The following is a 12,638-nucleotide window of genomic DNA, read 5'->3' on the forward strand; positions in this document are numbered from 1 at the left end:
TTCACAGGAGGCACTGCTATCACGCAGCTTCTCTGCAGAACAGGCTGTTGTTAAGTAAAAAATTATCCGTGAAATACAATCACTCTGTGTAGTTGTAAAAAATAAAAAATCCAAAGTATTAAAGGAATAATTGAGGTAAATTTCTAGCAGACAATGTTATCAGATCATTTTCATGCAGCCGATGGCAGAGACTGACCAGTGTTGCCTGTAGAAGCATGTGATGTGTGGAGAGTCTTCGGGTTGTTCAAAAAACTGCAAATAAAACCCATAAATGTTCAGTGTAGGTGTTTCTGATGAAGTGGCTAGTGAATGTGTCTTCAGTGTGCAGTGGTGCGTTCTTTGAATCTGTTTACCTAGAAACACTTCAGATCTGTCGGGGGTGGGGTGAGGTTAGGTGTTGATGGGCCAATGGAAACCCTCGAAATACAGACTGAAATCTGAGCAGACATATTTGGGGTGAATTTTAGTAAAATGCAGAAGAGTGAAGAAGAGATTTTCTGGCTCACTATCTGATCTTGGATGTTTAGATGAAGATATTTAGGTTACATTAAAACTGAAGGTTGGCATTGTTGTTGCGGTGTGACAGCTGTTTCAGCGCCTGCTGCGAGTTTACTGACGGAGAACATCTTAGAAGTTCAGTCGAGTCTTTGTCTGATGCAGTGCGGTGAGTCGCTGGGCGGCTCCTGTCTGTCTCTTAAACAAGTGAACTGACCCAATTCCAAAGTGTTTATCTGGCACTTCCCATATCCTGTGTAAACAGCACAACATTTGGACTAAATTACACTCCTGTATCTTCTCTATTAATTTTTAAGGGGAGGTGTTGTTTTAAGTCTTATTGCCGTGTATACTACTGGATGAACCTTAGAGAGGCGGTCTGTTGCACCTGTTTAACACAGTATTTTGGGTTTCCTTCACTGGTTTGTATCGGACAGATGTTATGCAAAACACTGCATGCCATAGAGGAAATGGAAAAGAGAATGTCAACAATGAAGGCAAGGACGTTTTCGTTAGAGATGTTGTACATCATCGCTTTCACTGGAGCAAACATGGTGAGATGAACTATTTCCTGTGAGAGTCATTCAGGGTGCTAGGGAAACACTTCAATTAGTGTACAGCCTTGACTTCCTGTGGGATCAACTCTGGTTTATAGGGGCCAGGCTTTGTGTTTATTTGGTTTTAAAGCAACTTCAGGCATTATCAAAAAATGGAGGGAATTCAGTCAGTAATTCATGTGTGTTTGGTGAGTAGTTTCCCTTCAGCAGCTAATTGGTCTCAAGTGCCACTTTAGTTCAGTTCAGCTTTGTTCAGCTGGGTTCGTGTGGTGCTTTTTACAGCAGACAGGTCCACCAAGCAGCTTAGCACAACTCCAGGACACAAGTCCTAACGAGCCAGCCAAGGATGACGGTGACACGAAAAAGTCCCCGAGAACTTCCAGCAGGCGATGGGACATTAATACTCTTCCTCTTGTCCCATTAGTGTTGAGCAGATTCATATTCCAGCATGTCCTCCGGAAACATTATGATAGTTTTCTCAGAGCGCGTTTTTTTTTTTATATTGCTGCACCGGCGCTGAAACACGCTAATCTATATAATTGCACATGATAATCTATATCATGTGCAGAGTGGGGGACACCTATTGTCAGATGAAACTGTTAGCATCACCTGTTGGTAAAATATTAATTGGAAAATACTGACATTTCTTAGATTCTGATATATGTTTGAAAGGGCTTTTGTCAATTCTCTTAAAAATCAATAAGAAATATTTGTTATCAGTCCTCATATCGCAGTGACTGTTCAAGTTAACCATGCTTGCCTTTGGGGTTTGAAGAGTTTGTCTGCTCAGTTATGAAGGTGAGACAGGACTTGATGTTGACAGACAGGTGGTGGAAACAGCAGCTGACCACTGGACTCGGTTCCAGTTTTGATTTTCTTGTAAACAGACATCCTCATAGAGACCAGAGGATCTGGACCCAAGATGAGGTCAAAACAAACATTAATGTAAGTCACAGTGGGTAATTTACAGTTCGGCATCTGTGGAGAACTCGTCCCTTACCAAAACGAGCATAAAAATTCCTATTGGCCAAACAGTGGTTCAGTTTTTAACCTGAGTGTGCTTATGTGAGTGTGCACACATGTGAGTGGGCATTCCTGTGAATGTGTGTTCATGTGAGTGTGTGTTCATGTATGTTCTCATGTGAGTGTGTGTTCATGTGAATGTGTGTTCATGTGAGCAGGATCAGAGAGGATTATGGGAAGGGGGAGGGGCTAATGATATCACAAAACTATAATGCACCGACACTACACGTTTCACAGAGAATAACTGCCACTTAGAGAGAGATGTAAGGAGAGTTGGAGGGAGAGATGAAGAGAGAGGGAGGGAGGGAAAGATGAGAGATGCAAGAATGAGGGAAGGACAGAAGTGAGCAAGGGAGAGAGAAAGAGAGAGAGTTGTTATTTAATTGAGAAGAATAGATTACAGGCTGAAAGCTGATTGGTGATCTGGATGATGTTAATGTTAATTAAGAGTCATCCACACACAGCAGTGTACCTGTGGACCTCATGACACAGAAGCACCTCACCAACCAATCGGATCACTGAGAGGAGGGCCTGGATGAACAGAGAGGGAGGGGAGGAGAAGACAGGGACGGTTGGAGATGGAGAACAGAGAGACAGGGAGAGAGAGAGAAGGACCAGGAGAACGTGGATGGTTCCTTTCATCGGTGTGTCCAAGTGAGCAGAGAGAGAACCTGGGAGAACATAAGAGAGAACACCGCTTCGGAAATAAAAGTGGCGCCAGAGTGTGTTTTCATGTTTAAAGTTTGTTTTGTTAAATGCACCAGCTGTCAGGTACAAAACACACACACACACACACACACACACACACACACACACACACACACACACACACACACACACACACACACACACACACACACACACACACACTCACACACACACATTATGGCATCATTGGCAGGACTTTGTCACACTTTATTTCTGCCTTTAGCTGACAGCCACTGCAGCTCTGTAATGTTGGTCTATTCTGAGAACACGGTGAGATAGAAACTTAACACATGCATGATTTCACGCGGATTTCACAGAACCTTCGCCCCAAAACTTTTAACTGAGACACTCCACTTCTGACTCTCTGCTGCTGAATGAAGTCGGTTTGAAACTCACCTGCACTTTTGAACATGTCACTGTCACGTGAGCATCATTCCTCGCTTATGAAACAAGATGAGATCCTCCTGCCGAGCACAATTCTGTCCCGGTCCCCGGCTGGGGAACGAAATTGGAGTGATTTCTGGCAGCACATCCTGCCTTCATCTGTGGCCACACACACACACACACACACACACACACACACACACACACACACACACACACACATACACTCAATCTCTCTATACACTTTGTTCAGGTACATAGTACATGTTTTAAACTTGATCTGCAGATAATCTTGCCAGGAACAAACATATGAGGTGTGGGTGTGTGCATGGTGAGCAAGTGTCCCCACAAGGATGGAAAGGATGGAAGCAAGTGACATTTATGACCTTGTGGGGACCCAGCTTGTGTGGCACAAAACATTTCTATGAAAATTGGTGCTAACTGGTATGGTGAAGTCTTGGCAAAATTCTGTGTAATCAGTGTCTGACTGTGTGATGCAGACTGAAGGAAATGGCTCTGGACTCCAGGATAACATGGGGTCGCGAAAACAAACAAGCCCTCACCATAATGGTGGAATGATGGAGCTCTGAGACGTTGAAGAGGGACTTTCTACGGACTTTCTCTCCACAGATCTACGGACCACTTGTCTTTCAGCTGCCATGGTCAGTTTTTGTAGTTGTCACCCTATCAGTGTTCTCTGTACACCGATCTGAACTCCAAAGACATGCGTGGCCTATGACACCAAAATGGGGCTGATTATCACAGGTGCTGCATTAATTAGCAACAGCAGTCATTGTCAATCAAAAGTCCCTATAAGGATAGTAAACAAGAATGTGTGTGTGAGGGACCAATGAGGCCAGCCTCGGTCTCGGTAGTCATTAGGGCAGCACATGGCAGTAATAAGGCATATGTCCCGCCTCTTCCCTATGGATACACACTGACCAACGAGAGGAGGGAAGGATGGAGGGAAGAGTGTAGGAGAGATAAACAAGATCAGAGGCAATGAGATATCAGGGGGTAGAAGGATTTAGTGAATGTGTGTGTGAGAGAGAGAGAGAGAGAGAGAGAGAGAGAGAGAGAGAGAGAGAGGGACAGGGGGAAGAAGGAGGGAGAAAGGGAAAGATGGTGAGAAGCAAAAGGTAGAGAAAGAGGGAGAGAGGTGGAGAAAGAGAGGGAGAGAGCAGGGGAGGGAGCTGTGCTTTGGCCAACAGCAGCTGTATGCTAATGGGATCATCTGACTCAGCACAAGAGAATGAAAACTGGAGCTCTCTCTCACACACACACACACACACACACACACACACACACACACACACACACACACACACACACACACACACTCTCACACACACACACACACACACGCACGCAACACACTCATATACTGTAGAAATACGGCGACAGAATAATCGATGACACAGGTTCTCTCTGAGTTCACAATTTGCAGTTAAGCTCATTTGTATCTGTCACACACTGGTAATGTCTGAGATCCCCGAACTGCAGGAGTCACCCAGACAGATCAGCTCATTTCCACAGCCTGCCTTACACTGTAATGAAGGATCAGCTTTTTGGACCCAAAGCCAAACCTCAGCCGTTATTAAACTAAATGCCAGACTGTTCTCAGATCAGTGCACATTTATTTATTTTTTTAATCAAATTATTTAATTCCTTAAAATGCTAATGAGTGCTGTTCAGCACAGAACATGAGGTGCAGCAGAGAGCATCGGCATTTGTCAGTCGCCAGTGTGTGGATGACAGTGTGTGTGTTTGTGTTTGATGTAAACATTGTCAAGACTCATTTCTTTATTCATGGCTACACCCTAATTGAACAGAATCCGCCATGGATATTAAATCTTTCTGCACAATTTCTGCTGTGCCATTTGGAGAAAGCCTTCTTATATTTCACCCAGAGAGAACTCAGACAGCCTTTCGAAAAAGAGACAGAGAGATAGAGAGAGACAGAGGGAGGGAGAGAGAGAGGGGGGGTGAGAGGTGGAGGGAGGTAGAGAGAGGAGGAAAGTGAGAGGAGGAGAGAGAGAGAGAGAGAGAGTGCAAGTGTTCCCACCATTCTCAAACACATTCTCTTCCTCTCTTTTTGTGTCCCTTTCTGTCTCTTGCTTATATGCTCCCTCTCTTAATTTCTCATTCATTTCCTCCTCTCTCTTTCCCTTTCTTTCTCTCTCCCTCTCTCTCTCTCTCTCTCCCTCTTTCTCCCTCTCTCTCTCCAACTGTCTCTCCCTCCCTCTCTCCCTGTCTCTCATGTCCTCTCTCTTCATCTCCCTCTCCCTCTCCATCTTTCTCTCACTCTCATCTTTCTCACACTCTCTTCGTCTTTCTCTCACTCTGTCAGGGTGAGAAAGACAGAACTGTGATATGGAAATAGAGGAAGCTGCACAGGATTTGCAAGTCAACTCCTGTAATTAAGAACGTTCTGGAAGAGAGAACGAGAGATGAAGAGGGAGGACAGGCAGTAAGAGAGAGGGAGTAAGAGAGAGGGAATAAGAGAGAGGGAATAGTAGTCAGCATGGTGTCAACGGACTGACAGATCTCATCAGTCTCAGGGTCTTCCATTAAAAATACACCATTGTCTTTCCCTGATAACTTTAGTCTGGAATGCCTCTCCGACCTATCGCACGGGTTGGTGACACTGTGACACTGTCTGCTGTTGACGCTGAAACGTGTGTTCTGTCAAAAAGTGGGACCATCAAAACATGTCTGTGCCCTGCAATGTTAGAGCAGCACGAAGGTGTCGCAACACCAGCAGATGTCTGCTGAAAATTATTGCTCATGACTCAAAAAAAATTATTGCTCTTGATCGAGATGGTTGTTCTCTTTCAGCTCTGCAGTGAATTTGACATGTGCTTGTGTGTGTGTGTGTGTGTGTGTGTGTGTGTGTGTGTGTGTGTGTGTGTGTGTGTGTGCTTGTGTGTGTATGCTCGTGTGTGTGTACTCGTGTGTGTGTGTGCTTGTGTGTGTATGCTCGTGTGCATGTGTACTCGTGTGTGTGTGTGTGTGTGTGTGTGTGTGTGTGTGTGTGCGTGCATGTGCTCACAAGCCCCACCCCCTCAACACACCAGCCACAGTTCATGCTAATTTTTCTGCCAATCAGATAAGAGGTAAGATAACATAACAGTTTGCCATTTACTTGGTGATTCACATTAGATGTTATGGCAACGAACATATCTGAAATGGTTTATTGTTATTTATTGCTACATGCAATACTACAGCTGTAATTTGCATAATTGTATACACACTGGGACACAGGCTTACATTTGTGTTTTTCCAATAAACTCCTCTAGGCCAGTGAGCGTAGAGTTGAGACACACATTCAGAATCAAGCACAGGTTTCTACCTCACCCACACTGCTAAAAGCAGCCACTAAACACAGCATACACCCGGAGTCACCCAAACGTGTGGCTGACGTACTCTAAAAGGCATGACACAAACTCACACACACACACACACACACACACACACACACACACACACACACACACACACACACACACACACATAAAAATACAAAGCAAGGGGTGACTACTTATATTTAACAAAGCATAATTATATACACCGATTAGCCATAACATTACAAGCTCCTGTTGGACATTGTGTGGGTCACTCTTGTGTTGCCAAAATAGATCTGAGCTGTCGAGGGAGGCAATCCAGAAGACCTCTGAAGTGTGTGGGATCTGGCACCAGGACACTAGCTGCAGATCCGTTAAGCCCTGTAAGTCGTGAGGGGGTCCTGAATGGATCACGCTTCTTTTTCCAGCACATCCCACGCAGGACTGAGATCTGGGGAATTTGGAGGCCAAATCACTGCCTCCATCGGCATGTTCCACAAACCATTCCTGAACAAACTTTTGCAGTGTGGCAGGACAACTTGTCCATTAGGGAATCCTGTTGCCGTGAAGGGGTGAACTTGGTCTACAACAATGTTTAGGTAGGAGGTATGTCTCAAAGTAACATCCAGATGAATGCCAGGACCCAAAGCATCCTGGCAGAGCATCGCATTAGTCATCCTTGGGTGCGCATGACCCCGTCTCTGGTTCACTTGTCCTCGTTGGACCACTTTTGATAAGTACTTGCCACCGTGTACCGGGAACACCCCAATAGACCTGCTGTTCTGAGGATGTTCTGACCCTGTCCTACAGACTGAACGCCAGTCACCGAAATATAAGAGTTTATTAAAAAATAGACCTCTTTCAGTTATCTTTATATATCTCTTGCCTACAATCTCACCATGTTTACTCTTCCGTTTTCTTAGAAATTAATCCCATAAACACAAGGTCACCCCCCCCCCCCCCCCCCCCCACACACACACACACACACACACACACACACACACACACAAACACACACACACCTTCCAGCAATAACGGTTCTATGTTCTATTTTTTGGTGTCTTTTATATTAACTGAAATCCTGTCTCACTACAACCAAGCTGAAAAGGAACATTATGAAGCAGTGCCATTTATTTCTAATTCATGTTATTGCATGATACTTCCAAACATGACTTCAATGGCCTGACTTGAATGCCCTATATTTATATATATATATATAGAGAGAGAAATAAAAATTGTAGTAAACCTTCTCTTTTTTTCCTTTCCTAATGATTTATTACTGAGCTAAATATGAACACAAGCCAGCAAATAATGGTTTTAATAATTTGTAGGATGGAGTTGTGGTAGTTCTACCTTAGCTGATGTCATTCGATAATGTTTCGCTTTTTTTTTGTATAATCACATTTGTAGAGAAAGAAGTCAAGATAAAACCCAGACAAAAAATGTATTCTGATGTATTCTGAGTCGTCTTAAAGGATGAGTAAATGGATTATACCAGCACAGATAACATCTTTGACATTGATCTTCTGAAACCTCCATATTAATTATTAATCATCGAATCTATACAAATTCAGTTAGGCAGTCTTCAAATACACAAATAATTACTTATTTATTTAGTTAGTTTAAAAAACTTTTTTGTTCATCCATCCATCCATGCATCCATCCATACATTTTAGCTAAGAATAGCGGAATTAATGTTACTTGTTTGCTTGATTGGAAAAATGTTTGATTTGATGCCAGAACTAAACAGGAGCATTTGTTTTCTTTTTCCATTTTTACACTTGTTATATGAGGTACAAATTATTATTATACAAATTATTATTCAGTCTGCAGGAGGCACACGACTAAATATAAACAGATTAAAATTTGAACACTGGAGATCTCAAATAGATCTCAACTTGATCTCAAAGGGAATTGCCGATGTAACCCAGATTCGGGATGATGTGATGATGCGCTGTAGAAGTTGAAGGATGTTAGCAGTTACAGAGGAAGAGCAGAGAGTAGTGCTGTCCTGGATAACTCCACTACTGTGATGTCACTTTCCCTCATAACTCCACTGCTGTGGTGTGATGTTCCCTCACAACTCCACTGCTGTGATGTCACATTCCCTCATAACTCCACTGCTGTGATGTCACTTTCCCTCATAACTCCACTGCTGTGATGTCACTTTCCCTCATAACTCCACTGCTGTGATGTCACGTTCCCTCATAACTCCACTGCTGTGGTGTGGTGTTCCCTCATAACTCCACTGCTGTGATGTCACGTTCCCTCATAACTCCACTGCTGTGGTGTCACGTTCCCTCATAACTCCACTGCTGTGGTGTGATGTTCCCTCATAACTCCACTGCTGTGATGTCACTTTCCCTCACAACTCCACTGCTGTGGTGTCACTTTCCCTCACAACTCCACTGCTGTGATGTCAGGTTCCCTCATAACTCCACTGCTGTGATGTCAGGTTCCCTCATAACTCCACTGCTGTGGTGTCACTTTCCCTCACAACTCCACTGCTGTGATGTCACGTTCCCTCACAACTCCACTGCTGTGATGTCACATTCCCTCATAACTCCACTGCTGTGATGTCACGTTCTCTCACAACTCCACTGCTGTGGTGTCACGTTCCCTCATAACTCCACTGCTGTGGTGTGATGTTCCCTCATAACTCCACTGCTGTGATGTCACTTTTCCTCACAACTCCACTGCTGTGGTGTCACTTTCCCTCACAACTCCACTGCTGTGATGTCAGGTTCCCTCATAACTCCACTGCTGTGATGTCACGTTCCCTCACAACTCCACTGCTGTGGTGTCACGTTCCCTCACAACTCCACTGCTGTGGTGTGATGTTCCCTCACAACTCCACTGCTGTGATGTCACGTTCCCTCATAACTCCACTGCTGTGATGTCACGTTCCCTCACAACTCCACTGCTGTGGTGTGATGTTCTCTCATAACTCCACTGCTGTGATGTCACTTTCCCTCACAACTCCACTGCTGTGATGTCACATTCCCTCACAACTCCACTGCTGTGATGTCACATTCCCTCATAACTCCACTGCTGTGATGTCACGTTCCCTCACAACTCCCCTGCTGTGGTGTGATGTTCCCTCACAACTCCACTGCTGTGATGTCACAATCCCTCACAACTCCACTGCTGTGGTGTGATGTTCCCTCATAACTCCACTGCTGTGATGTCACGTTCCCTCACAACTCCACAGCTGTGATGTCACTTTCCTTCACAACTCCACTGCTGTGATGTCACGTTCCCTCATAACTCCACTGCTGTGATGTCACGTTCCCTCATAACACCACTGCTGTGGTGTCACGTTCCCTCATAACTACTGCTGTGATGTCACTTTCCCTCACAACTCCACTGCTGTGATGTCACGTTCCCTCACAACTCCACTGCTGTGATGTCACATTCCCTCATAACTCCACTGCTGTGATGTCATGTTCTCTCACAACTCCACTGCTGTGGTGTGATGTTCCTTCATAACTCCACTGCTGTGATGTCAGGTTCCCTCATAACTCCACTGCTGTGGTGTCACTTTCCCTCACAACTCCACTGCTGTGATGTCACGTTCCCTCACAACTCCACTGCTGTGATGTCACATTCCCTCATAACTCCACTGCTGTGATGTCACGTTCTCTCACAACTCCACTGCTGTGGTGTCACGTTCCCTCATAACTCCACTGCTGTGGTGTGATGTTCCCTCATAACTCCACTGCTGTGATGTCACTTTCCCTCACAACTCCACTGCTGTGATGTCAGGTTCCCTCATAACTCCACTGCTGTGATGTCACGTTCCCTCATAACTCCACTGCTGTGATGTCACGTTCCCTCACAACTCCACTGCTGTGGTGTCACGTTCCCTCACAACTCCACTGCTGTGGTGTGATGTTCCCTCACAACTCCACTGCTGTGATGTCACGTTCCCTCATAACTCCACTGCTGTGATGTCACGTTCCCTCACAACTCCACTGCTGTGGTGTGATGTTCTCTCATAACTCCACTGCTGTGATGTCACGTTCCCTCACAACTCCACTGCTGTGATGTCACGTTCCCTCATAACTCCACTGCTGTGATGTCACGTTCCCTCACAACTCCACTGCTGTGATGTCAAGTTCACTCATAACTCCACTGCTGTGGTGTGATGTTCCCTCACAACTCCACTGCTGTGATGTCACGTTCTCTCACAACTCCACTGCTGTGATGTCACTTTCCCTCATAACTCCACTGCTGTGGTGTGAAGTTCCCTCACAACTCCACTACTGTGATGTCACGTTCCCTCACAACTCCACTGCTGTGGTGTGATGTTCCCTCATAACTCCACTGCTGTGGTGTGAAGTTCCCTCACAACTCCACTACTGTGATGTCACGTTCCCTCACAACTCCACTGCTGTGGTGTGATGTTCCCTCATAACTCCACTGCTGTGGTGTGATGTTCCCTCATAACTCCACTGCTGTGGTGTGATGTTCCCTCATAACTCCACTGCTGTGGTGTCACATTCCATCTTCCTGGTTGACCCTTCAGGGTTCTTAGTCCTTTCATGAAATAGTCAGCTTAATATTATCTTATTGATTAATTTAGTTTTTGTCAGGATAACTTTTTTTCATAATTGGAGTTACAGTTGGCCCTCTGCCCCCCCCCCCCCCCCCCCCCTCTGCCCCACCCCCTCTGCCCCGCCCCTGTGAAGGTTGAAAAACTGGAAACATCTCTAGGCCCCCCCAAGTACTCATAATCTTTAACACTTAATCCTTAATACTCTTAATCCTGCGGTCAACACTTAACCCATAGATAAATAGTGCACCTTCCCCAGTTAGAGGGTGTAGTCTGCAGTTGTTTAGTGGGGTGAAAAAACTTTTAATATTAAACATGTGTATATGTTTATGATAATAAATAATAAAATGTATTTATAATAGATATATTTTATACATTTATGACTCACTAAACTTTCTTGAGTGTTCTTTACTATTTTTAGGCTATCACTGACAGTAGGCTACAAAACTCACTCCAAAGTTTTTATTTTTTACTATTTAATAATTGATGACAACCAATTGATAATCGAATCTGTGAAAGTCTAACCAGTTGAAGTCAACATTGGATTGCAAACTGGTTTCGAGCAGGAACCTAAAGACCCCTGATACATTCCTTTCATGTTGGGGAGCATCTGGATAAACGTCAGCGTGCCACTTCGGTTTTTCCCAATTCACCCAGCAAGGGGGCTTCTCAGGGCCCAGCACGACAGGAGATGGAACAGGAGCCCGGTCCTGTCAAAGCCTGTCTGTGTGACGCAGGACGTGGGGCCTGTGACAGAGAGGAGGACAGGAAACATCAGGGGAGCCCAGAATGAGACGATGGATCTCCCCACAATCTCATGGCGTCTTTTCAGAGCTAAATCCAAATAAAGATTCCACTCTGCCCCTTCCACACCCCGGTGTCTGTCTAATCTCAAGTTTACAATAGAGGGAGGACGCACAGGCAGAGAGAGAGAGAGGGAGAGAAGAGGAAAGAGGAGGATGAATTGAAAGAGTGAGAAACCACTAAGTGTCACACTGAAATGGCCACACCCGTAGTGAAAGGAAGCCAGAGGATCAGCCTGAAGCCATCAGCTACCCAGCCTGAGCAGAGAGAGACCATGAATGCAGAGAAAGGCAGAATGGTGCACCACGTGCTTCCTGCTAATCCCACAGCTCGGGCTGCGCCCCGATCCGCTTGGCCCTGGTTGCGTTCCGATCCGCTTGGATTCTCTCACGCACCCACGGGACGACTCGGTGGCAGACGACTCCCAGAGTGTTTGTCAGGAACGGCTTTATCGCATCAAAGCATGGCCTTTTACCTACAAAAACCATTTGTTGTTAAATAAGAACTCAGTGTGACATGTTGATGAAATAGGTAGGCCTCTGTGTTTTCAAAACCATTTTAAATCAATTAATTGTTAGTCAGTTTCCTGGGTAATCGACTCAACCTTCCCGGATAGGTGGAGTCATTACCTTTGGGGCATTGTTCAATAGAACAACCTGATGTCTTTTGTTTGTTTGTTTGTGTGCTTTTATTGAACCTTCAGTGCTTTTTCTTTAAATATGGTCTTATATTGTGTATTGCATTTCTCCATGTTAATAGCAAGCTGAC

The 12,638-nt window shown here is 45.0% G+C and overlaps 1 protein-coding gene across 3 annotated transcripts in view; it reads left to right on the forward strand.

Annotated features, from left to right (window-relative positions):
* LOC143522762 (gamma-crystallin M2-like) overlaps positions 1-12,638 on the forward strand; it is a 66,756-nt gene that overhangs the window by 29,647 nt on the left and 24,471 nt on the right. The window contains exon 1 of one of the 3 annotated variants that reach the window (XM_077016608.1): positions 6,759-6,894. The exons of the other annotated variants lie outside the window; for them this stretch is intronic. The gene's annotated coding sequence lies outside the window, so the exon portion shown is untranslated. Of the gene's footprint in view, positions 1-6,758; positions 6,895-12,638 lie in introns of those variants that run through there. 3 annotated transcript variants of the gene reach the window in all.

This window comes from Brachyhypopomus gauderio, chromosome 1 (assembly GCF_052324685.1).
Source record: "Brachyhypopomus gauderio isolate BG-103 chromosome 1, BGAUD_0.2, whole genome shotgun sequence".
Taxonomy (NCBI): domain Eukaryota; kingdom Metazoa; phylum Chordata; class Actinopteri; order Gymnotiformes; family Hypopomidae; genus Brachyhypopomus; species Brachyhypopomus gauderio.